The 24,889-nt window shown below is 35.2% G+C and overlaps 1 protein-coding gene and 1 pseudogene across 3 annotated transcripts in view; one reads left to right on the top strand and one right to left on the bottom strand.

The window, feature by feature from the left end:
• The window catches only part of PCDH15 (protocadherin related 15), a 2,110,989-nt gene that overhangs the window by 592,206 nt on the left and 1,493,894 nt on the right, over nt 1-24,889 (top strand). For all 3 annotated transcript variants that reach the window (XM_074232276.1, XM_074232274.1, XM_074232275.1), the window contains one exon: nt 1,738-1,816. The gene's annotated coding sequence lies outside the window, so the exon portion shown is untranslated. The remainder of the gene's footprint in view (nt 1-1,737; nt 1,817-24,889) is intronic.
• On the bottom strand, nt 9,021-9,902 carry LOC141522977 (small ribosomal subunit protein uS2 pseudogene; annotated as a pseudogene).

The following is a 24,889-nucleotide window of genomic DNA, read 5'->3' as shown; positions in this document are numbered from 1 at the left end:
AGTACAGTTCAATGTGGGGGTCTGAGAGAGGATATTCCAACTGTGGGTTCAGTCTCACTAGATAGGAATAGCCCATCCTCCCATTCTCTGAAAATCTGATCTGCAACCTCACCGGGATGTTATTAAAGGTTTCCCCCCACCATTGAAGGGTACCATTTAAATAGAACCCTCTGACCGGGGCTTAAGGCTAAACAGCTGACAATGTTTATGTTGTACAAGGGTTAGCAGATGACAACCAAACACAGGGGCAGCAGTAGTAAGCAAAGTGAAATGAGCAAAGTAAAATGAAATCCCTCCCTACAAAAATAAAACATAAACCTTTTGTTGACTTTTTGTTCTCTTTATCTATGTTTCCCACTATAACTTTATATTCCTCTCCACTGGTAACTAACTCCCTTGAAAGCAATCATTCTGGAAAAAAATGGCAAGCAGTTTTGCCAAACAAATCAACAATTAAAGGCCAACAGTATATACATATTCCTTACCCATATTCCATTTTTTCAAAGAAAGGAACAAGGTATCTGTCTGGCTTCCTTTTTAGGTTCAAGCTTAACCAATCACATTTGATGAATCTCTCTCTCTCTTTCTCTCTCTCTCTCTCTCTCTCTCTCTCTCTCTATATATATATATATATATATGTATATATATATGTATGTATATATGTATGTATATATATCAAACTCTAACCTGCCTACTTAAATTGCATTCATATTGCTTTTTTTACTAATATGTTGCTTTGATGACATATATTAAAGTATAAGCTTTTTGAGAGATTCATTTCCATTTCTTTTTGTATTCTGTTGTTGATTCCATAGCAGTGTTTAATGATTGCTTACTGATTGAATCATTGATTGGCATTGCTTACATTTTTCAATTAATTATAGAGTATTTAGATTGCCAAAACTGGAACCAGAAAAAAATTCATCTACCTGAGTTTAAATCTGGCCTCATACCCATACTTATTTGCAATCCTGGACAAATAACTTAAAGAAGTTATTCAATCCTATTTGCCTCAGTTTCCTCATAAGTAAAATGAAGTAGAGAAGGAAATGATAAAACACTCCACTTTATTTGCTAAGAAAACCCTAAATAGCCATAAATAACTGAAAAACAAGTGAATAAGATGAATTTATCTTCCTTGTTAGGCAGTGAATGGGTTCACCTCCCTTGAGGTCAAATGAACATTTTATTTCTTGAAAGGAACAAAGAAGTCTTCTAAGTGAACATCATATTGTGTGGATTTTCTGTTTTCATTTTCTGCATTACCCAGGTGATGATATTTGGTTTTGATTCTTCAGTATATTTTTAAGAAAAGAATATTCCAGAATTTCCAACCATAGAAAGTTGGAATATTGAGAAATATTGAGAATATTGAGAAAAGTTTGAAGTCCTTGAAAGAACTTCACATTTAACTAAATGCTACATGACTTACTTTCTTCCTCCTCCTTAATTCTAGATCTAATTCATTGCCTATAATCATCAAATTTATGCGTGAATCATCCTAATTGCTGCAGGTTGTTAGTTGGAGTGTACAGAGCAGAACTCATTGTATGGTAATAAATCAGAATTGAGCCATTCCCCAATGAGAGCCTGGTTTATGAAGGAAAGATATACTTATCTAAACTTGCCATAACTCAGTTCAAACAGGTGAATAGCCTGAAAGATAATGAAAGTGTCCATAATTGTTATTGGAGATAAAGGCCTTGATATTTCTTTAATCTATACATTGTTTTCTAGGATGATGGGAACATAATTCAACAAACGGACTTTGAATATCTTACCAGCCCAGGAATTGTTGGAGGTACTGGACAATAAAGTGAGTAGAGACCTCTCTTTTTTCTGAAACTAATATAGTGTGTGTATATTTTTTTTCCTTTTTAGTAATGATGCACATGGTATCATTATTACATATTTGCTTCTTTAGGAATTTTAAAATTTAATTGATGAAATATACAATTTGCATAAGTTGAGACCCAAATCAATGGATAAAATGGAACAAAAAATTTTTAAAAGTGTTCATTTGAGAGTTTATAAGTCTGCCTCCGGAGAGGCTAAGGTCCTTTTTGTTTCTCCTTTAATACATTTAAAACAACCTAGTTTATGATCCAGTTGGGATTTATTATTCTTCATTGATTGTCTCATTCTGTTGGAGGACATTCTAGCCATAAAGAAGACCCATGACATCCATCATGATGTGTCAAAGATCTGTCAGGTCTATGACTCTTTTTGAACTCTGCTGTTTCAGAAAAGCAAAGCAGAGTGTTATAGGCAGGAATTTGACATTTTCTAGATGGAAATCAATTTTCTTTTATGTGTTTCTGAACTGAAGCATCTGTTATGATTTCATGAGCAATGGCTTACACATTGGTAGAGGTGGGGGTAGCAAAACAGGATTCTAGCTAAAATTGGCAAAGCATAGCCTCCACAAAATAATGAAAAAGAAACTGTGGTGCTTTTATCTATCTATCTATTGCTGTCTTTTAAAAGTTATAATTAGCGTAGTGTGACTAAGGTTTTTTCCCTTTCAGAAGCAATGGACGTAGCAATAATTATTTTCCCCTCAGAAATGCATTTTAAGTCTTTGACTTTATCATAGTTTGAATATTCCAAAACTGAAGATACATTTTTTTTCTGTATAATACATTCATTTTCTGTAACATATATTCTTAAATTGCCAGGGGTTCTCAGAGTATATCACTTTTGGTCATCTGATTCCAAGTTTGGCTTCTTCCTTTTGCTATATTATATAAAATAACTAGGTAGAATTAGTTCAAGAAAAGGAATATATTGTTTCTTGTCTACTGCCAACTACAACCAATATTCCTGAAGTCTCTCTGTTGCACTGTGTGATATGCTGTAAAATCTCTCCAATAGCTGAATTCATCTAAATAAAAAATAAATAATGAAAAGATCCCTCCTATATAGTCTATTGCAACCATGTTTTTTGAACATTGCTTTGTATGACAAAATTAAGCTTGGCATCTCCTTTGTTTAAAGAAATTAGAAAACATCTCAATTTTCCTCAAAAAAGTTATATTAACATGTTCATTTGGGACATGAATTAAAAATTTGCAGCTTCTAAATTTTTAGAGGGCAAAACAATGATTGGATTGGGGACAATTTGGAGTAATGCTCATTATTTTAGATAAGACACTCTGTTTCCTTCAAATTTAAGAGATTTTTAAAAATTGCAGTATGCCATTGAAAGTTTAGAAGAAATTTTAAAATGTATGAAGAAATATTATTCCAATATCATACCAATCAAACTATTAGGAAATTAATTTAGAAAGCTAGAAAAATTGTAACAAAATCTGGAGGAACAAAATGTCAAAATATCAAGGGAAATAATAGAAAAGAATGCAAAGAAGGAAATAAGAGTGTTGGATCAGTGGAATAGATTAGATACAAAAGAAATAGTAATAAATGGCTATAGTAATCTATGATAAAACTTCAACTTCAGTAATAAGAATTCACTATTTGACAAAAACTGCTGGGATAACTGAGAAATAGTATGGTAGAATCTAGGCATAGACCAACAGCTCACACTCTACCAGATAAGATTGATCTGGGTACAAGAATATAAAGAATGATACCATATGACAATTAGGAGAACAAGGAGTAGTTTATCTGTCAAATCTATGTAGAGGGGAGGAATTTATGCCCATATAAGAGACAGAGAATGTTATCAAATACAAAAAAAAAGATTATTTTATTACATTAAATTAAAAAGGTTTTGCATAAATAAAAACCAATGAAACCAAGATTGGAAGGAATGCATAAAGCTCAGAAATAATTTTCACAGCTAGTGTTTATGATAAAGGATTTATATATATATATATATATATATATATATATATATATATATATATATATATATATATATACACACACACACACACAGAGAGAGGATTCAGTCAAATTTATAAGAATAGGTCATTCTTTTATGACCAAGGAAGAGATGGAGAACATCATTAAAAGCAAACTGGATAATTTTGATTACATTAAATTAAAAAGCTTTTGCACAGACAAAACCACTGTAACCAAGATCAAAAGAAATGTAGTAAATTGGGAAGCAATTATTGCAACTAGTATTTATGACAAAGGACTCATTTCTAAAATATACAGAGAACTGAATCAAATTTTCAAGAAACCAAACCATTCCCTAATTGACAAATGGTCAAAGGATATTCAAAGGCATTGTAAGATGAGAAAATCAAAGTTATCCAGTCACATGAAAAATTTCTCTAAATCACTACTTATTAGAGAAATTCAAATTAAAAATTCTCTGTGGTACTACCTAACACCTCTCATCCTGGCCAATATGACCAGAAAAGAAAATGGTCAGTGTTGGAAGGGATGTGGGAAATCTAGGACACTAATACATTGTTGGTGGAGCTGTAAACTCATCTAACCTTTCTTGAGAGCAATTTGGAATTATGCTCAAAGGGCAACAAAAATGTGCATACCCTTTGACCCAGCAATACCACTACTGGGTCTATACCCTGAAGAGATGATGAAAAAGGGTAAAAAAACCCTCACTTGTCCAAAAATATTCATAGCAGCCCTGTTTGTGGTGGCAAAGAGTTGGAAATTAAGTGAATGTCCTTCAAGTGGGGAATGGCTTAACAAACTATGGTATATGTATATTGTGGAACACTATTGTTCTAATAGAAATCAGGAGGAATGGGATTTCAGGGAAGCATGGAAGGATTTGCATGAACTGATGCTGAGTGAGATGAGCAGAAGGAGAAGAACACTGTACACCCTAACAGCAACTTGGAGGTGATGATCAATTTTGATGGGATTTGGTCATTCCATCAATGCAACAATCAGGCACAATTATGGGCATCTGTGTTGGAGAATACCATCTGTGTCCAGAGAAAGAAGTGTGGAGTTTGAACAAAGCTCAAAGACTATTGCCTCCAATTTTGGGGGAAAAAGTTGTCTTATTATGTAAGTTTGCTATTTCTTATACTTTTTTTTTCTTCCTTAAGGATATGATTTCTCTCTCATCACACTCAACTCATCATCATCATCATCATCATTATTTATTATTATTATTATTACAATGCTTGTTGACATTTGAACCAAAATTCTGTATTAGAGGGTTGCCTCAGCCACCGAGGGTCATTGATATATCCAGTGTTATTCAACTTGTATGTTAAGGAGTTATTGTTTATTCATTTTCAGTAGTGTCCAACTTTTCATGATTCAGAGAGAGTGGAAGGGTCTGCTGCTTCTTTCTCCAGCTCATTTTACAGATGAGAAAACTGAGATGAAGAAGATGAAGTCACTTGCCCAGGTTATAACTAAAAAATGTTTGAGGTCAGATTTGAATTCAGGAAGATGAATCTTCCCAGTCCCAGTCCTGGATGGCATTCTCTTCACTTCCTTATGTAGCTGCCATGTTTAGGAGACCTCATTGCTAATCAGGGCTTATTAATTATCCATCATCCTTGATCTGCTACCACTCAGAATCATTTAAAGATGTAAGAATTATATGAAATATATTTTATATTATTAATTTCACACTGGAATGCATAGCATATCGTATGACTTTTTCAGTATTCAAAGCTTCCCATGTTGGGAATTCTTCCTTGTTTTCCTGTATTGTTGTCTAGATTTTTCACACCTATCAAGGAAAACAGAATTACTTAAAAGATATAACTGAGGCAAGCTGTGCCTTGCTTCAAGGTAAATTCTGAGACTGAAGTGTATGGGTATCAGAGAATGATGAGGAAAATATAGAAAGCCTACTCTCCACTGAACAGGCTTATAATTGTGCAATCTATCATGTTAATGTACCTGAAGCTGAGTAGCCTTGGCTGCATTTTAAATGAATTAAATAATTGAAACCCAAGATCATAGATCCTTCGTCCAAGTACATTTGCTGCTGTTTTGATACTAATTATAAGCATCACTCAGACAATTAGCCCTCTAACATATTTATGATATGTGCATTAACTTCTATGTTAAGGAAGTTCTAAATAGCCCCAATGTTTTGGTCCAGGGGAATTTTCTTCTTAACATACTTGCCTCTAATGTCTACACAAGTAGAAAATTAAACAGTCATTTCACAAGATTTCAATAGAATTCTGTGATTAGTTAGAGCCTATTATTCGAGGAATATGTAAGTTAAGGAAGAGTCATTCTCATCTAGAAAAGATGATGAGGGTCTCCACTACTTTGAAGCCCATATGCTAGGGGCAGTCTGAAGAAATAAATTTGGAATCAAAAATATATTAGAAGCCTTACCCCCTACTCGCTACCCAAGCTTTCTGGGACATCGAATTCACCTTTTTGGGCCTCATTTACTTTATCTGTAAAAGGAATATGGAACTTTAATTAGAGAGTCCCTTCTAACCTAGTTATCACCTGGAAGGTGATAACTTAGAGAGTTCCTTCTATTCTAGAATTCTCTGTTACCTTAAACCTGGAAGATGATACAGGGGTCATCTAACCTCTTTCCCTCATAAAGACCCATGACCACATTGTTAGTGACAAATCTAGGTTCTGAAATCATATCTTCTAACTGGATAATCCAGAACCTTCTCTACTGCTTTAGCAGGCACTAATATGTTAGTGAGTTTCGTGCATAAACTCTGCTTTGGTCAAGTTATTTGTTGCCTGAGGATCAAGCTAACTGAGTTCAAAGACATTCATCTTCATCTCAGCTGAGGGGATATGAAGATTTCAGCATCAACTGCTCATTGACTCTCATAGAAACTCACCAACTGAGGCATTCAGGACACCCTGATTTTCCACAAGGAAAGAAGAACCCAAGTTGATGCAATTACCAATCCATCACGTGAAATATTAAACTTGAACGATGACACTATTTCTACTTCTACTAAGCTATATTTAGTATCTCTTTCCTCCTGGCCAGTTATGTGATTTTTTTTGTATTTAGCCCCAAACTGAGTCATAAATAATCAGCCTGTTTTATTTACTTAAGTCATTTTTAGTACTTTTATCAGTCATATAAGAAAACTTAAAAGTCTAACAATGTAATGAGATGAAAGTCTCATAGTTCTTCTTAGTGACTTTGGGCACATTGATCCAAATAAAAAGATTCAGGCTTTTATCTCAAGGCACCTAAGTCTTAGTGTGGCTACTTGTGTTCGGCTCTGCCTATGAGGAATCATTATTCAGACATGGGAAAGCATGAGTGGAAATAAAACAAAAATTAAAAAGGTTACCAGATATAGGAAGGGCTAGTGAGAGAGAGAGAGAGAGAGAGAGAGATAAAAGAACAACCAAGCAGCCTTGGCTGGGCCATGGTCAGAGAAAACTGCCTGCCCTCAACCAGGGTCCAATCCATGTTTTTATGTCTTGCCTCCAGAGGGCAAAAGGTGAACTCCTTCCCCAGAAAGTGGACCTAGAATCAGGTAGAGAGTAAAGCCTAAGGGAAAGGATACAAATTTTGCATTACACAATGAATCAATGATAATGAGGATCTCCACCCAATTTGAGCAGCCTGTTAAGATTACAATTCTTTCTGTTACAATCATAACTCTCTACTTCAAATCAATTTACATCTCAAGAGTGGATGGTACTCAAAAACATCTCCACCCAAGTTCTACATTCACAACTCTCCTTATCTTTCCCCTGCATCATTAGCCTTGATCCTTAGCCCACATAGCATGTGATTCCTTAAGAAATGATGGAGCTAAGAGTGGCTAGGTTGCATTGTGGATAGAGCACCAGCCCTGCAGTCAGGAGTTAACTGAGTTCAAATTCTGCCTCAGACATTTAATAATTACCTACCTGTGTGACCTTGGGCAAGCCACTTAAGCCAAATGCCTTGCAAAAAAAGGGCCCTAAAAAAGAAAGGAAAAAATGATGGAGCTCATGGATGAAAAATGCAGAGAGATAAGAAGTGGCTCAGCATTATGATTAAGCCAGATGGTCCATGTCACTAAATAGGATTCTATATATATATATTCTCTTTACTTCTGTTGCTAATTAGGATCAAACTTTTCCTCTTTCCTCTTAGTCCTCTTCAAATATGTTTTGTTCTCTTTGCCCTTTTAGTTTACTTGATATTTTAACTTTCACTTTTACCTTCACCTTCCCTTTTGTCAGTCAACACCCTATTTCCCTGTAGGTTAGGACAGATATTTTTTAAACTCAGTTGGGAATGTATGTTTTTCCATCTCTGGGTAAATCTATTAAATAGCTTTGCTCATTGTTCCCACCCTCTCTTCTTTTTCCCTCTACTATGATAAGTCTTTAAGCCTCTTCACCTGGTGCTATTTTTCCATTAATGCCTAGCCTTCTCCTATTTTAGTTCTTTTTTTTATGTTTTTAATGTCTTTTACTTACAATCCCTTTGTCAAAATATACTCCTCTTATCTGATCTTATAGAACTATTATTCTCAAAGGGTAATTGCTTGATTGATTGATAAACAGCATTGCCTCATCTGTCTCGTTAGAAATAAATACACTTCTCAAGAATCACAAATCATATCAAATTTTAGTCTCGTTTTACCTTGCCCCTTTTCACGTACCCTCTATGAACACACAATCCTCATCAGCCAAAGCATCATGCAAAACCAAATCATATCATGAACCATTTATACCCTCATCCCATTCCACACACTCCCTTCATTTGTAGCCATAGTGTCAAGCAAGAACCAACTATACCCATATCCTCTAAAGTATAATTCCTTCAACCATATTCAATCTTTTATCCATCTTAAGAGAAAAATGATTCTTAGGAGTTACAGAAGGGGGCAGCTAGGTGGCATAGTGGATAAAGCACCGGCCCTGTAGTCAGGAGTACCTAGGTTCAAATCCAGTCTCAGACACTTAATAATGACCTAGCTATGTGGCCTTGGGCAAGCCACTTAACCCCATTTGCCTTGCAAAAACCTAAAAAAAAAAAAAGAGTTGCAGGTATTATCTTCCTATGTAAGGGTGTAAGAAATCTAATGTTATTTTTTGTTGTTGTTGTTAAGAAAACAATGGTTATTTTCCATCAGCATTTTTCCAAAACTATTAGAGCATCTGGGTAAAACTTAGGACCACTCTGTGGTAGTTACTATGTATTCAGTGGCCTGAGCAGTAGGAGCTGCAGACCAGTCCTCAGTAGCCAGCTGAGCACTCCAATCTTCAGTAGGGAACTGCTGAATGGGCACAGATGGCACCTGGATGCCCTCAGACCAATCAGCCACCTCTGGCTGAGCAGCAGTGAATTCTGGGGCAGGTGCGGTCCATTCACCCTGAAATTCCTCCTTTGTCACTGCCTTCTCAGCTGCGGCCTGCTTTTCCTTTTCAGTCTCCTCTGGATTTCTGTAGAAGTAAAGATCAGGCATGACCTCCCACAGGTGTTCACAAGAGATGGTACCATACATCTACAGGACTTCTTGGGCCAGTATCCAGCACATCAGACCCATTGAGTGAGCTCCCTTGTTGTTATATGGAATGGCAATGTCCACATAGCAAAGTGGGGAGTCTGTGTTGCCCAGTGCAGTAGCTGGAGGGTTGACATATGATGTTTCAGTCAAAGGATGATGATCTACACAAGGATCAGTGACCACCAAGAAGCGAGGCTCCTTGAAAGCTGCCTGGATCTTGTTAATGAAGTTACCGGGTGTGAAGCGTCCAGCAATAGGTGTGGTGCCAGTGGCAGCAGCAAATTTCAGAACAGCTCTCTGCCCAGTGTTCCTGGATGAGATGACACTAACATCAGCTGGATTTTCAATGGCATCAATGGCAAGAGCTGCCAACAGAAGCTTTTCCCAAGTTCTCTTCAGATTTATGATATAGATGCTGTCATGCTTCCTTTTGTAGATATACCGTTCCATCTGGAAGTTCAAATTGGTGCCACCCAAATGCATCCCTGCAGTGAGGAATTTTAGGACATCCTCCATCTGCAAGACATCTAGGACTCCAGACATTGTGAAAGTTTCCCTTTAAAGTTATGACAGAAACCATGAATAACGCTGTATGGAACCCTCTTCTGGGCATCATGGAAAAGAATCTAATGTTCTTGATAAGCATTTTTCCCCCATTCCATTTATCATTGAGTCTTATATTTGAAGATTGAATTTTCTTTTCAGTTCTGGTCTTTTTATGTGAAAATTTTGGAAATTCACTATTTCATTGAAGATCCATCTTTTCCCTCAATTTTGCAGGGTAGTAAATTTTTTTTATTGTAATTCAAGATCTTTTGTCCTCTGAAATATCAAATTTCAGACCCCCCTAATCCTTTAATGTTGAAGCTGATAAATCCTGTGTAATACTGATTGTTCTTCCTTTGCATTAAATTGCTTCTTTTTCTCAACCTGCAGTATTTTCTTTTTTATTTGGGAATTCTGGAATTTGGCTAGCTAGTCCTTGGAGTCCCTTTGTTTTTCCTGGGATCTCTTTTTTTTTGGCAAGGCAGTGGGGTTAAGTGACTTGCCCAAGGTCATACAGCTAAGTAATTATTAAGTGTCTGAGGGTGGATTTGAACTCAGGTCCTCCTGACCCCAGGGCAGGTGCTCTATCCACTGTGCCACCTAGCTGCCCCTCCCTGGGATCTCTTTCTGAAAGTGTTCTGTGTATTCATTCAAGGACTATTTGATCTCCTTGCTCTAGAATATAAGGATAGTTTTCTACAATAATTTCCTGAAAGATATTTTCTAAGCTCTTTTTTTTTTAATCTTGACTTTTGGGTAGACTAATAATTTGTAAATTATAGCTACTAGTTTTATCTTCCAGGCTATTCATTTTTTTTTCCTAAAAGATATATTATGTTTTTGACAGTTTTTCAGCCATTTGATTCTAATTTGATGGATTCTTGGTGTCTCATAGATTCATAAGTTTCTATTTATTCAATTCTAATTTTTAGGGTTTTATTTTCTTCAGTTAGCTTTTGTGTTTTCTTTTCCAGTTGGCAAATTTTACTTTTTTTTTGCTGAGTTGCATTCCCTTTCCAGCTGGTCAATTTGACTTTTAGATGATTAGCATTCCTTTTTCAGCTGGTCAATTTTATGTTTTTTATGAATTACATTCTTGTGCCAGCTGAATATTTTTTACTTTTAAAGGAGCTGATTCCTTTCATCAATTTTTCACAATTTCATAATTTTCCTACATGATTCTTTCCATTTTTCTTTGATTTTAAAAAATCTTTTTTAAACTCTTCTATGAAGTTTTAAATTTAAGTCCAAGAAATATTTTAAAAATGGTTATTATATCATAGAATGAATAATTCTCCACTTGGGTGTGAATCCCATGGTCCATGCCCAAGACTTATGGAGATGTTTCTTACCTTGTTAATCACTAAACCAATATCCATAAATTTAAAATATTTGAGTCAAATATACTTAAAGCAAGATATCAGCAAAATTAAAGTTCAAAATAAATGTTTTTTATTTCTGCATGAGATTTGATATTGCTGTGGTTCAAACCATTGATTTTTATCAGTTTGAACACTCTCCTACTCCATCTTTTCAATTATAAATACCCTCCATTAGTACAGATAGGCAACTTCTTTGTTATTTATTTTGAGTGTTTTGAATCACTGAGATGACTATCAAGCAATAACCAATATAATCTTAGCACTTGCAAAGGGTTCGGCACTGTATTAAGATCTGAAAGTTCAAAGAAAAAATAAAAATAATCCCAGCTCAGTGAAAATTATGTTTTCGCTCATAAAAATAAATATCAAACATGATGAGCATTTCTGCATATACAAAGTAGATTTTTTTTAAAGCATTGTACAGAAAATTGTGTGTCTCTGTTATTAATCCTTTTAAAATAGTTAATCAATTCACAGCACCTTATTTTTCAAAACTAATGAAAAGAGTTAAGTGACTTTTCCTATTATGGGCCAAAGCTAGAAATCAGCCCAAATTTTCCTAGTTTCAGACCTGGATTTTCATCTATTATGCTTCACATGAGTTCCTGCATAAATATATATCAATATATGTTTCATTCAGGTGTGGAACCTCTGGCTCATCTTGAATCCAGTTCTTAGAGAAAGAGAATACATGTAGTCATTTAAGGAGAGACAAGACGAAACTTCTCAGTATCCTTTGTGTCCAGAACATAGGGTGGGAAGGTCCTAGATGTTGCTGTTAATAGAGTCGAAAAGGAATACTGGAAGCTAAGTTGAAATGATGTTGCCAAGCTAAACATAAATAAAGAAATTATTTTTAAGCTGGATATTTAAAGCAGATAATATCATGGTTATAGGATTTTGACTACATAAGTCTTCCTGTATTCTTCCCTAATGGCTTTTAGGGTAGCTAGGTGATATGTTGGATAGAACACTGACTGGAATCAGGAGAACAGAAGTCCACATCTGACCTTAGACACCACTTAACACTAACCAGCTGTGTGACCTTGGGCAAGTCATTTCACCCTGATTGCTTTACCTCCAGGACCATTTCCAGTCATCCTGATCCATATCTGGCCACTGGATTCAGATGACTCCAGAGGAGAAAGTGAGGTTGGTGACTTAGCACAGTGCCCTCCTCCCCCCAATCCATTACTTTGTCATGGCATCACCTCCCTTGATGTCATGGTCTTCTTCAAGAATGAAGGACAAAGGAAAATATATATAACAATGAGCTACATGGTCCAAGTTAAACAAGTTTTATTAATGGTGATATGCACAAGATAAACTCATCCTTCCTGTTTGCTTCTTTCAATCTCCAATGCCAAATTTCTTGTAAAAACATACATTCAAACACTGAACTAAAACAGCCAGCCTTGGAGTCTTTAGGGTCCCTCCTCTGTAAAATGGGATTTACTTTCCATTTGTTAATGGATTATGTTAAGGCTCCTTTGGGAAAAGATGCAGCTCTTCGTAGCACAGGGGCACACAGCCGAAAGGAAGATGGAGGAAGATACAGAAACCATAAGAACTCTGAAGTAGAGGAATTTCCATAATTTAGTTTCATTCTCAGGTTTGGACCTGGAAGAGATCTGAGAAATCAGCATTTCCAGCTCCTCCGTTTAAAGATGAGAAAATTTAGTGCAGTGTCAATTAGCTTGTTTGATTAAGATCTGGCAAATGAATTTTCTCTGAGAGAGAGAGAGAGAGAGAGAGAGAGAGAGAGAGAGAGTGAATGAGTAAAAGCAAAAGACAAAAGGACAGAGAAAGAGGCAGTAGAAGGAATAAAAGAAGCAAGTAAAGGAGGGGGAGAAAAGAAGAAGGAGGGGAGAAGGAGAAAGAGGAAAAGCAGGAGAAGTAATGGGAGGAGGAAGAGGAGGAGGAAAGTTTAGTGAAAGTAACTGAATCTCCAGATTTGTTCTTAGCTAAGGAACAACATTGAAAGTCTGAAAGTCTGGTTCTGAGAATTCCCCCCCAAAGCAAATTGTGTGTGTGTGTGTATGTGTGTGTGTGTGTATGTGTGCGCGTGCGTGCATGTGTATGCACATGTGTATGTGTAGACTAGATCAAAGACTAGTTTGGGGATAGAGTCAAAGAAGTTCATCCTGATAGCAAATGGCCAGTTGTCTCCAAGGCTACAGGAGAGAAAATGCAGGTGGGGGGTGAAAATAGAGTAGGAGGATGCTGCAGAACTAGTGAAGAATGCTCTATAATTCAGAAAATCTGTAACCTACACAAGACTTATTAATCTGTGACCCATATAATAGAAATCTGACAGGTTTTTGGCGAGAGATGACTATTTATCTTACTTTTATTCTAACCTACTCTGAATTTATTTACATAAAGGCAAAGGAACTTGCAGGTATGCCCTATCCATGACCTGTAGATTACATACAGCTCGTGTGTCATTGTTACGGTTTTTATATACTTATTGGTAATATTATTATTATAGTCATGAATAAATATTACATTCTATATGCAGCCCTTGACAAATTTTTGTTGGGCTATTCGATTAAAAGGTTGGACACCCATAGGATAGGAGAAAAGAATTGCAATAGGATATGCCATCTATGGCTGAATAAAGAATGTCATGGAACCTCAGAGAAGATAATGCAAAGAGAAGATTTAATATTGACAGTTGCTACTGTATATGTAGGGTTTTCAGGTTTATCAAATGCTTTAAATAAACCATCTCATCTTTCCACTCTGAATATTTTGAGGTAGTTTTGCATATAGAAGGTAAGATTAAACCATACGGGTTGTAATAATTTGACAGTACATAGAGTTTTTATGAGTATCTCTACTTTGGCCTACAATGCATTTATTTTTATTTATGAGAAACAATTTTGATTATGTGGGTGGGCCATCCTCATGAGGAGCAGAACTCTACAAAACAAGAGTCACTGTATGAGAAGGAAGTCATATTCCTAGTAGTGTACTTGTCGCTTTGAGCTCTTCTCTCAACATCCCCTTGTCTAGCATTACTAGTGTTATATTTGGCAGCAGGACTCCTGGATGTGGAGTATTTAAGAGATGCTACTTACAGTGTTGCTTTTTTTTTTACAATTCTACAACTTTCCAACTTTTTTATTGACTTTTAAAGTCCTGTTTTTCATTGTTTTTATTATTCTTTTTGTAATAATATTTATTTGCATAAATATTGAGCATTAATGGCTATTGGTGTGTGAGCATAGAAATGTGTGAATTATTATCTTCTTAAAATTAATGGTACTTACCTTTTCCATGCAGAATTTGCCTCAAAGTGACACACTCCAGAAAGTTTCATGTCATTTCTGTCTAGTAGATAACTATCTAGAAAGACAAATATATGTGGATATACATGTCTCTCTCTCTCTCTCTCTCTATATATATATATATATATATACAAATAAATGGATATATATTAAACATATATGTTTTCCAAAGTACATATTCATTTTTCCTTCTAAAAGAGTATATCAAATATATGAAATAATTTATTTTTTATTTAAGATATATTTTTAAATATACACATGCACACATATATTATTAATTTTGAATCATACCAATTAAGACTAGTCAAAAATAATTTTAAAATCAATTAGAATTTTTTTGAGGACCTCATATGTAAATTAAGATTTTAAAATAGCCAATCAGTAGTTAAAATTCCTCAATGCAGTTGAATGCATTCTTAAGTTGCCTTAAGTTGTTCACATCCAATCAGTCAACTTCAAAGATCTTAGTTTATTATCACAGGGCTTAATTAAAATGGAATCTAGATTTCCCAGGCTCAAAAAGAGTCTTATCAGTTCCCATTTCTTCCTTTTTACTTTCCTTTAGCCAACTGACCAAAGGGCATCTAAAATCAATCTGCTTTCTTCCCCTTCCCCCTTCTCAAGGGTGGCGCTCTCCTAGAGTTAAAGCCTTAAGGGAATTGGGGGTCAGGAATGGAATTCAGTAACCCTGTGTTAAGTCTTGGGAAGAGACCATTTATTTGGCCCCCTCCTCCCCACCCCAGGGAGAAGGCATGGGGAGGGGGGTGGTCCTTCAAGTAGGTTTGGGAATTTGCCCACTGGTAGTGTAGAAGGCATTTTAGCTGGGGCATGAATTAAGTTCCTGGGCTGAAATAACAATTTAAATAGAGCATCAACTCTATTTTATGATAAAAGATCTAATTTTGTTATTTGAAACAAGTTATTTAAAAGGTAATCACTACTTACCTATTAGGTGCAAGTCATGGGCCTCCTTTGCAGTTTCCAAAAAAGACTCACAGCCTACCAAGTATCAATGATGAATGTCAGCTTGGATTTAGCTTCTCCTGGCCAAATCACAAGTTCATTTCTTTTATGCTCCCTCCTCTGGCCAATTGTTATGTACATATCAAAAGCCACAAGAATCCATTTTTCCCCTTCTCATTTATTTTTTTCCTGCTGTGAATTATTGAAAACTTCCTACTCTGTCCACCTAAATATTGAATTTGACAATTTGGGGCAGTTTTCCTCTCCTCTACTTGTGGTTTAAAGCTCTCTTGATCACATTGGAAATTCTCTAGGCAAACATGGTCCCCTCTGTCTGTGTGAGAAGAGACGAACTGAAGGGAGTTTTGGACAGGCACATTCATCATCATGCATACGTATTGACTTAGGCAAATGGATGATTACCCATTGGAAAATTTAAAAGAAATAAAAGGTTAGATAATTTGTTAAAAATTCTAGTTATATCATAATCTGGAATCATTTTTGAAAGGATGTTATGGTCAAATAAGGAAAGATACCCCCTTCACCCAACCCAGGCTTCTGGAATAGCTTTTTAAAATGCAAAAGACTGCATCTGACCCAAGAAGTATAAACACTTCTGCAGTTTTGCATGTACACTGAGATAACTACCTATATACATGCATGTTTTTCCACACATGAACATATTTACATCTTCCCTGTAGATGTTTAATAATAAATAACAATAAAAATAAATAATAATAAACATGGGTTTATATACACTGAAAAATACAATTCATGCACAAGCACAACCTTTATAAAATATAAATATTTGTATACACTCACCCAAAATATTAAAATTTTAAAAATAAACAAAATTATTATTCTGGAGCATTCTCCTGGTTCCAATGAGTTTTGAGTTCACCAAAGTCAGGATTTATACATTTATAATATACTCATTCCTTCTGTACAAAATTTTATGAAGAACTGTTTTAGCTAATATGAATATGATGCTTTGCAACTCTGAAAGCCCCTTAGAGGTTTCCAGGCTTTATCTCTTCCATTTCTATAGCATTCCAGAAGCCAAGAAACAACTTCCTTTAGTTTGTATCCCCACAATCAAGCATGATGATTCCTTATACCTTGTAGTCACTGAAGTCAATTAGATTTATCTAGATCTGATCTTGTGGTAAGAAGCAGGGCTTAGGGATGGTCTGTCCATGTCTAGGCTGAAGCACAGTGGCCAGATCCTAACTGGCAAAACGGTGGGAGGACCTAGAGAAAAGATAATTGGAAAGGCCAGGTCGGAGAGGGTCACAGCATCTATTTTTAGAAATAATATTCACATTGATAACACCAAAAAAGGTATTGCAGTCCCTTCTTGAAACCCCTATTATACTCCTTTTCATTAAGTATACATATAATATATATTTATATATATATGTGTGTTATATATTAAACATAATACATAATATAGTATATTTATATTATCATATATTCTATATATTCTACATAAATGTTTTATCTTATAATACTATACTATTATAATATATTATAAATATATATCCCTATTAAAGAGTTTTATTCCTGGACAGCTAGGTGGCACAGTGGATAGAGCACTGGCCCTGGAGTCAGAGTACCTGAGTTCAAATCTGGCTCAGACACTTAATATTATTACCTAGTTGTGTGACCTTGGGCAAGCCACTTAAAACCATTGCCTTGCAAAAAAAAACCTTAAAAAAAAAGAGTTTTATTCCCAAGGATGGTTGGGAATTTGAAGCACTGCCTGAATATGGGAAGAGTAAACATCTTGTTATGAACTGTTTCTTTTTGGGGGCTTCACAAAACATGTAATGGATTTTGTAATCATATATGATGTGTGTGTTGCTTATATGTTTTAGTTTTAATGAGATAACTTCCTCTAAAATAACCACAGTAACAATGTTGGCCAATGTCCTTCAAGGTTATACTGGTAAAAACAACCATCAGCTGGTCCTGGTTTGGATCTCACATCTTCAATCCTTTGTATGGTATATAGGATGTTATCCAGCAATATTATTCTTTTTTATATACTGCCTCACCTGTGAGACCCTGATTTTTTTTCTCCCTCTCATCCCACCTCTCACTGAGGCATCTTGATACAGCCCATGGAGCCAGTCTAAAATCCAAAATGATATGGAATATTGCTTCATGGTCAAATCTCAAATGATATTTATGACCCGTGAGGATTCATTTATTTATTAAAGACAACTAATGAAGGCTCTAAGTTGAAAAGAACATATTGACTTTTACTCAAGGGAGTTTCCCCACCATGTGTCCCCTCTACCAACAATACCATATGTCCTGTTGCTATCTCTAAGTGACAGTCTTGCATATTTGATAGAGTGCAGATCTTAGAATGAGGAATCAATTATTCTTTTAAAAAATAAGCCTCAATAATGTCTGGATTCATTCTTGTCTCTTGACACAAGCTGCATGTAACCTGGGAGAGGTTCCATCCACTCTTGGTACCACAGACAATTAACTAATTACATGTTTATGAATGAACATTCAAATATTCACATTTATAGTCACAAAAAAATCTTAGCGTAAAATAAAGCTATTCATGATGATATATGAATATGTATGTCAGCATTTTATTATTCATATGAATATATGTTTATGTGTATATACATGGACATAAAGAAGGCATAATTTTACATGTGTGTTTATATAAAAGTATTGAGATGCAATTGGCTTCCTTTGTAATCTTATGTGCTATACTTCATGCATGGAAAATAATTATTCTGATAAAGGGTTTCATAAACTTTCATGATGCTCAAGGAGTTTAGGATGCCCCCCCAACCTCCCCAAAATGTTAAAGATTTCCTTCTCTAAAGTGATAATGAGGGATTGCTAAAATACTTTGACAATACTTACTAAGTGGCAGGCCTTGTCCTTGGAGCTAGGGAATATGAAAATGAGGACAAAAGAATCTTACATTCTACTGGGTGAAGAAAACATCAAAGAGAGCTACTAGATGGCATCATTTAGCAGTGACTAGAAAATGACATGAAGACCATGTCCAAGCAAGATAAAGTGGAAGTTCATTTTAAAACCCATTACTTTAAATTTCTTCTCTTTATTGCTTATCAGTAGAAATTTTCTATACTAATGGCAGCATGGGTATAATTCCATAATTCTTGTCTACAGCTTCCCCCAAGATACATATATATATATGTGTGTGTGTGTGTGTGTGTGTGTGTGTGTGTGTATATATATATATATATATATAATTTTTAATTTTCAAATAAAGTTATCATCTTTTTTGCTTGCCAACCAGTTGGTTTAGAGGATAGAGGATGGGAGATGAAATCAAGAAGACCCAAGTTAAAAATCTGCTTCAGGAACTTACTATATGACCTAGGAAAATCATTTGACTTCTATTTGCCTCTGTTACCTCATCTGTAAAATGGGGATATATGATTCACATTGTTTTTTATAAAGATTAAATAAGATAGTAATTATAATTAGTAGTTTTAGTCATTGGTAATAATTTAGTAGATGTTAGTAGTTAGTAGTTAGTCCCTGGTACCTCATTCCAACCTACTCCATTCCCCATCCAAGTAAAAATACCTGCATCACCATCTCAGAGTGACCAATAGGGGACCTTCCAATGGTCGAGCCAAGAGATATAGCAGAAAATGAGCAGATCCTCCTTCAGTGCATTGCCACACAGTGTCCCCAGGGATGTCTAGGTGAAGGAATTTCCAAAAGTGTCTCAAGGATGGCACAGTGCTGTGTTAGCTTATCAATGCACTAAATCCCAATGACTAGTGCCCAGGAAAGAAGACCCAGGCTTTACATATGTCCTTCAAGCAGATGGACCAAGTTTCTCAGTTCCTGGAGGTTGTGAAGTGATAGGGCACGTGCCACTGATATTCCAAGCTTTGGAAGCTATGGGAAGCAAAGTACATGACCTCTGTGCAATCAGCATGAATGAAGCTTGGTGGGCTGGCAATGTCTTGGGTTCTTCTCTGAAGATCCTAACTGGCTCCCTAAGAAGTCCATGAAGAATCCTCAAAACTTCACAGATAACCAACTGTAGGAGAGCAATGGTCACCAACCCTGGGGCATCTCAGGCAGGCGTGACTTCTATGGGATACCATAGCACATCCTCTGATCACCACTCTTTCTTACGCTCCCTTGAATGGTTAATAGATTTCTAGCAGTGACATTCCCAGTAAGACTTTGGAACTCTCAATTCTTCCTCTTCTGCCCGACTCTCAACCCATTTTTGGCACTGCTTTTTTTCCTGATGTGCCTACAGGTGATGAGCAAATACCTCTTCTCCTTGAACTTGCTGTTATAACTTTCTAATGCTCAAATCCGCAAAACTGAACTAGTTTTCCACCCCCCTTATTCTAGACCAAAACTCAGGGGTAAGTGATGCCTTCAACATATCCCTATCCATTCTCCCAGCCTGGCTTATCCTCTCTTTGGGAGTTGCACCCTTCCAATCATTCTTCAGACCAGGGTTCAGGGCACTTCCTTGAACGGTGTTAAATATGGGACCAATCTGTATTCCACAAGGTTGTTGTTCCTGCTCTCCCACCCCCAACTTTGCCATTGTGGAGACTTTATTTATAGGGAGAGTCCTATGTTGGCTGCTATTCTGACAGGGTTGAGGTGGATAGACTTTGCCTTCTCTTTTCTCCTCCTTCTTTCCTCTCTTCCTCAAAAGGACCACCTAAAGACTGAGACTTGAGGAATGTGAGTTTGCTAATCTCAGCAAAGATTCGCAGTTTTTGTAAAAATTAAAATAAAATAAAAATAAAGTGCTCAGCACAGTGTCTGGGACCTATTAAGTATTGTGGAAATGTTAGTTGTTATTATTAAATATTATTAAAGTGAGGAAATAATATTCCTTCCTTGGAACTGGAGGCAAAGTAACTGAACATTGATTATTGGAGAATGACAAAATCACTTGTGGGACATGAATGTATTAGAACATGTCTCTGTTGTTAGGGAATAGCAATAATGAACAATGTCAAGAAGATTATACATTTCTAAGTCAACACGTTATGGCTTGTTCCTGTCGTATTCTATCCATCTGAAATTGTGCTAATTTATGGAACCTGTACAGGATAACATTCTTCTGTTTTGCTTTGTTTTTTAACTTCCTCTGATACCATCACACTAGCTTAATTAGAAAAATAAATTTGCTGTGGAGGAATAAATTTCTTATATATAATTTTCTTTATAGCAATTCTTTGTTACTTTTTTTCACCCTGTAACCAAATTATAGTGATGCTTTTGCAAGAGTCCCAGAGAACAGTAGAGTCAGAATGAGAATTCTTCAGAATCTCAGGAAAATGTTCTCCCTATTATCTCAGAATGAAGACACCAAGAATATTTAGAATAGGAGTTGACTGAAAATTGTGACTGGAAATTAAATTATCCACTTTGTCGATTTCTAGGAGATTGTTTTTATTAGTACCACATAGTATTTAGCAGTTTATTGGGGGGGGGAAATAGGATGAATTTGTCTTTTACTTGGGTCAACTCCTTGGAACTACAGGTAATTGTAGCTGCGGGGCTCTGGGTCTCATTTCTTTTTCTGTTAAGCAAAGAGTCCTATGATGAGAAAGCAGCTTGCAGGATGATCAATAGCTATGCAGAGTAGACAGATGCTTAGTTTGATTCAAAAGCAATGTCTCACTATTAACTGTGATATTCAATTTATTTATCTCAGAAGAATGAGGCTTGGATTGACTGCAGAATGTAAAATTGAGATTCCAGGGAGCACAAGCTCTGAGTCAAACGTGGGTTGCATTTGATTTCTATGTTTCTGTATTCCACAGCTTACAAAATAAAAAATGGAGAGTCCTTGGATTCCCATAACCTGCTTATTGAAGCATTGACAACATTGATAGCATGTCAACATAACCCAAATTGGTTGTTTCTTTCTCAAAAATGACCAGAAAAATTTAATGTGAATATTAACTAGAATTTTTTATAAAAGTGAGCACCCCCACCTTAACAATTTCTTCTCTTATTTGAAAGAAAGGTATTTAGGAGTTTGCAGTTTTTTAAAATACAGTATTAATTTATAATTTGACCATTTTATCATATAGTTATTTGCTTTGGTTTCAAAACTGATGAAGTAGAAAGATCTGTTGGTCTTTTGCAAATGGAGTTCCAACACGATTCATTAAGATGCATGAAATAAATATTAAAATATTTTATTTAATTAAATACTGGCAGAAAATGGGGGTCCAATATATAATATACTATTTTCATTTCATTTGACTCATCATGCATGTGAAATATCCTGAGGAAAGAGGAATAAATTCTGCAACATAAAAAAATCTTAGTCATCTATTAGAATTCTCTTTATTAAAACTGTCATTTTGTACATGGGGAAATTGAGGTTGAAAGTTATCAACTGATTTGTTCAGGGTCAAGAATCAGAGGAAGAATTTCAGCATGCTTCCTGTTTCTGGGCAGCTAGGTGGTTCAGTGGATAGAACACCAGTCCTGGAGTCAGAAGGACCTGAGTTCAAATGTGACCTCAGTCACTTAATAATCACTTAGCTGTGTGACCTTGGGCAAGTCACTAAACTCAGTTGCCTTGCAAAAACAAAAACAAAATCATAAAAAAAAGGAAAGGAAAAAAGGGAAGCTAAATGGAGAAGAAAAAAGAAAAACATGAGTTTCCTGTTTCTAAACCTAGCACTTTCCCTACTAGAGTGGCAAAATAGACAAATAGATTAAAAACAAATCTCTATAAAACAGTGTCAGATTAAAACAAAGATGTGCATAAGAGGTTGGAAAGTGAGGCAGAGCTGAACCTCACTTCTGATTGCTAAGGATTGAGCACATACAACTGGCATATACACTAAGCTTGTTCCAGGTGCATAACACTTAATCCTTCACAACCAGAGGTGAGGCTCAGCTGTCTCACCTACCACCCCTCACCCCATGTCCTTGGATGAAAGATAGTCCACATATTATAAATACAAGTGAACCAAAAGAAAATGACAGAGATAACATTTTAATTCCCCAGTCACAGCTTTTGGTCAACTACATATGACTGGAAAAAGACTGTTGCACCAGAGGGTACATCAAAGAGGTTTCTTGGGTATCCCATGGCAAAGTGCTAAAAAAGTTGTCAGACTTAGTAAAGTTTTAATGCCCTTTTAAAAATAGAGAACCAAGCACTCCCAATTTGCTGACCTTCTCTGAGATGACAAATAGTCTAGTTTCTATACAATGAATCAGATATTCTCTAAATAAAGATACTTTATCAGTGCTTTCATGAACTGGGTGACATTTATCAAAGAATAAGAAAGGATCTGTTGGGGTTTTTTTCCTCCTAAAGAAACATGTTATATAGAGAAAGCAATTTTGAAAGGGGAAAAAAATGTTTGCAAGTGTGTCACCTATTAAAAACACTTTTATATGCACATTTAAAGGGAAAAAAAGAGTTTTTTTGAACTTAAGGATAATTCAAATTTGAATTTTGAATGCATTTGTTGAAATACAAAAATGAAATGACTTAATTACTTAGCAACAATAATTGTGATTCAGAGAAGATAAAAAATGGAGTAGCAAGATTTCATCAAAATCTAAATATAATTGGTCAATCAGTCTTTAAAAAAGAAGGAATTAATAAAAGTAACCATTGATAAACTTCTTCTATTTGGAATTGTCTTTGCTCTTTCAATTTTCCATATAACACCTCCATTAAAGCCATATGTTGGTGTAAGTGAAATTAAAAAAAAATCCTTAAAATTTATTTTATCACAAAATGACAAATGAAAAATTTCCCCAAAATGATATTAAGCCAAATTAGTCAGGAAAATGTTCTGAACTTCTCAATACAACAAGGTCTCAGTGGCATTAATCAATAAAATTAATGATCTTATAATATATTGTTTATTTCATCTTTATCTTATCATTTATTTTATCTCAAAATGATACAGGAAAAATTTCTAAAGAATACTGAACAGTAAACCAAATTAGAAAAGAAAATATGATGAATTTCTTAATACAACAGTGGCATTAATGAACAAAATCAGTAGTCTTTTTATAATTGTTTTTTCCTCTTTATCTCATCTTTTATTTTATCTCGAAATGATAAATGAAAAATTTCCAAAAAATAATGAAAATTAAACCAAATTAGTCATGAAAATATTATGAATTTCTTAATACAAGGTTTCAGTGACATTAATAAATAAAATCAATGATCTTATATATTGTTTATTTCAACTTTATTTCATCTTCTTAGAAGTGAAGTCCAACTAAGGAGGCATTAATTGCATCCTGATGCCTTCATGAATAAAAGAAGCTTTACAATAAACATTAAAGGTTAGTTCAAAGCACTTCACAAAGTGCTTTTAGATATTCTGGAATACAGTCTACTCTATTTCTGAGACCCAGAGGAAAAGAAAATTAAGCTTTTCTCCAAGGTCATAAAGGTATTAATTAGCAAACTTGAAATCTCTAACTGCAAAAAGAATGGCATTTCCACATAGGAGTAGGCTAGACTGGAGTTCTTTCTTTTTTTGGCTTTGAAATCTATGTTTAGTATAATGGGGCATGAAGCTACAGGATCCAAAATTTAGAGTAGAAAGAGGCCTCCAAGGTCACCTAATGCCTTGCATTTTATAAATGTGGAAAGTGAAGCCCAAAGAGAAAAAGTATCTTATTTCCCTAAGGTCACACCACTAAATTCAAGGAGATTTGGTTATATGCACAAATATAAATGCATCACTTTTTTGATGTCTTTGAAGAATTATTGGAAACATTATTCTACTGGAGCCTTGAGGGTAAATCTGGGAAAAGCAAAGAAATCATCATCTCTAACATTTATATAATACGTATAATCTGGCAGACATTATACAAAACACTTTACAAACAGGATGATTTTTGATCCTCATAACAATGCTTGAAGGTAGGTGCTTTATCTCCACTTTACAGGTGGGGAAACTGAAGGTAAGTGACTTTTAAATACCTGAGTCTGAATTTGTACTCAAATCATTTGTCTCCATGATCAACACTGTCTCTTCACCACTTAGCCGCCTCAAGCAAAGTTAAAGTCTAAGTGAGGAAAAAATCCTAAGACTTAGAGCTAACCAAAGTGAAATAGGGTTCCTAGGGGAATTTGAGGGGATTCAGGGTCACCAAATATTTTCTTTTGATTGATTGCCCTAATCTAGAAAAGATAATTCTGGGAAGAGTTGAATTATCAGAATGCTTAAGTCCTTTCCCCATCTCAGAATCTGTGGCTTGATGGAATTTGATCACATACATTCATTTGTATCACAAATCATCTAGTGTTATAATTATATAAACCATTAGTTTCATTACATATCTACTGTGGTAT

The sequence above is a fragment of the Macrotis lagotis genome, chromosome 4, assembly GCF_037893015.1.
Source record: "Macrotis lagotis isolate mMagLag1 chromosome 4, bilby.v1.9.chrom.fasta, whole genome shotgun sequence".
NCBI classification, from domain to species: Eukaryota; Metazoa; Chordata; class Mammalia; order Peramelemorphia; family Peramelidae; genus Macrotis; species Macrotis lagotis.
Note: the sequence above shows the minus strand (reverse complement) of the source record. Positions and strands in the feature narration are given on the sequence as shown.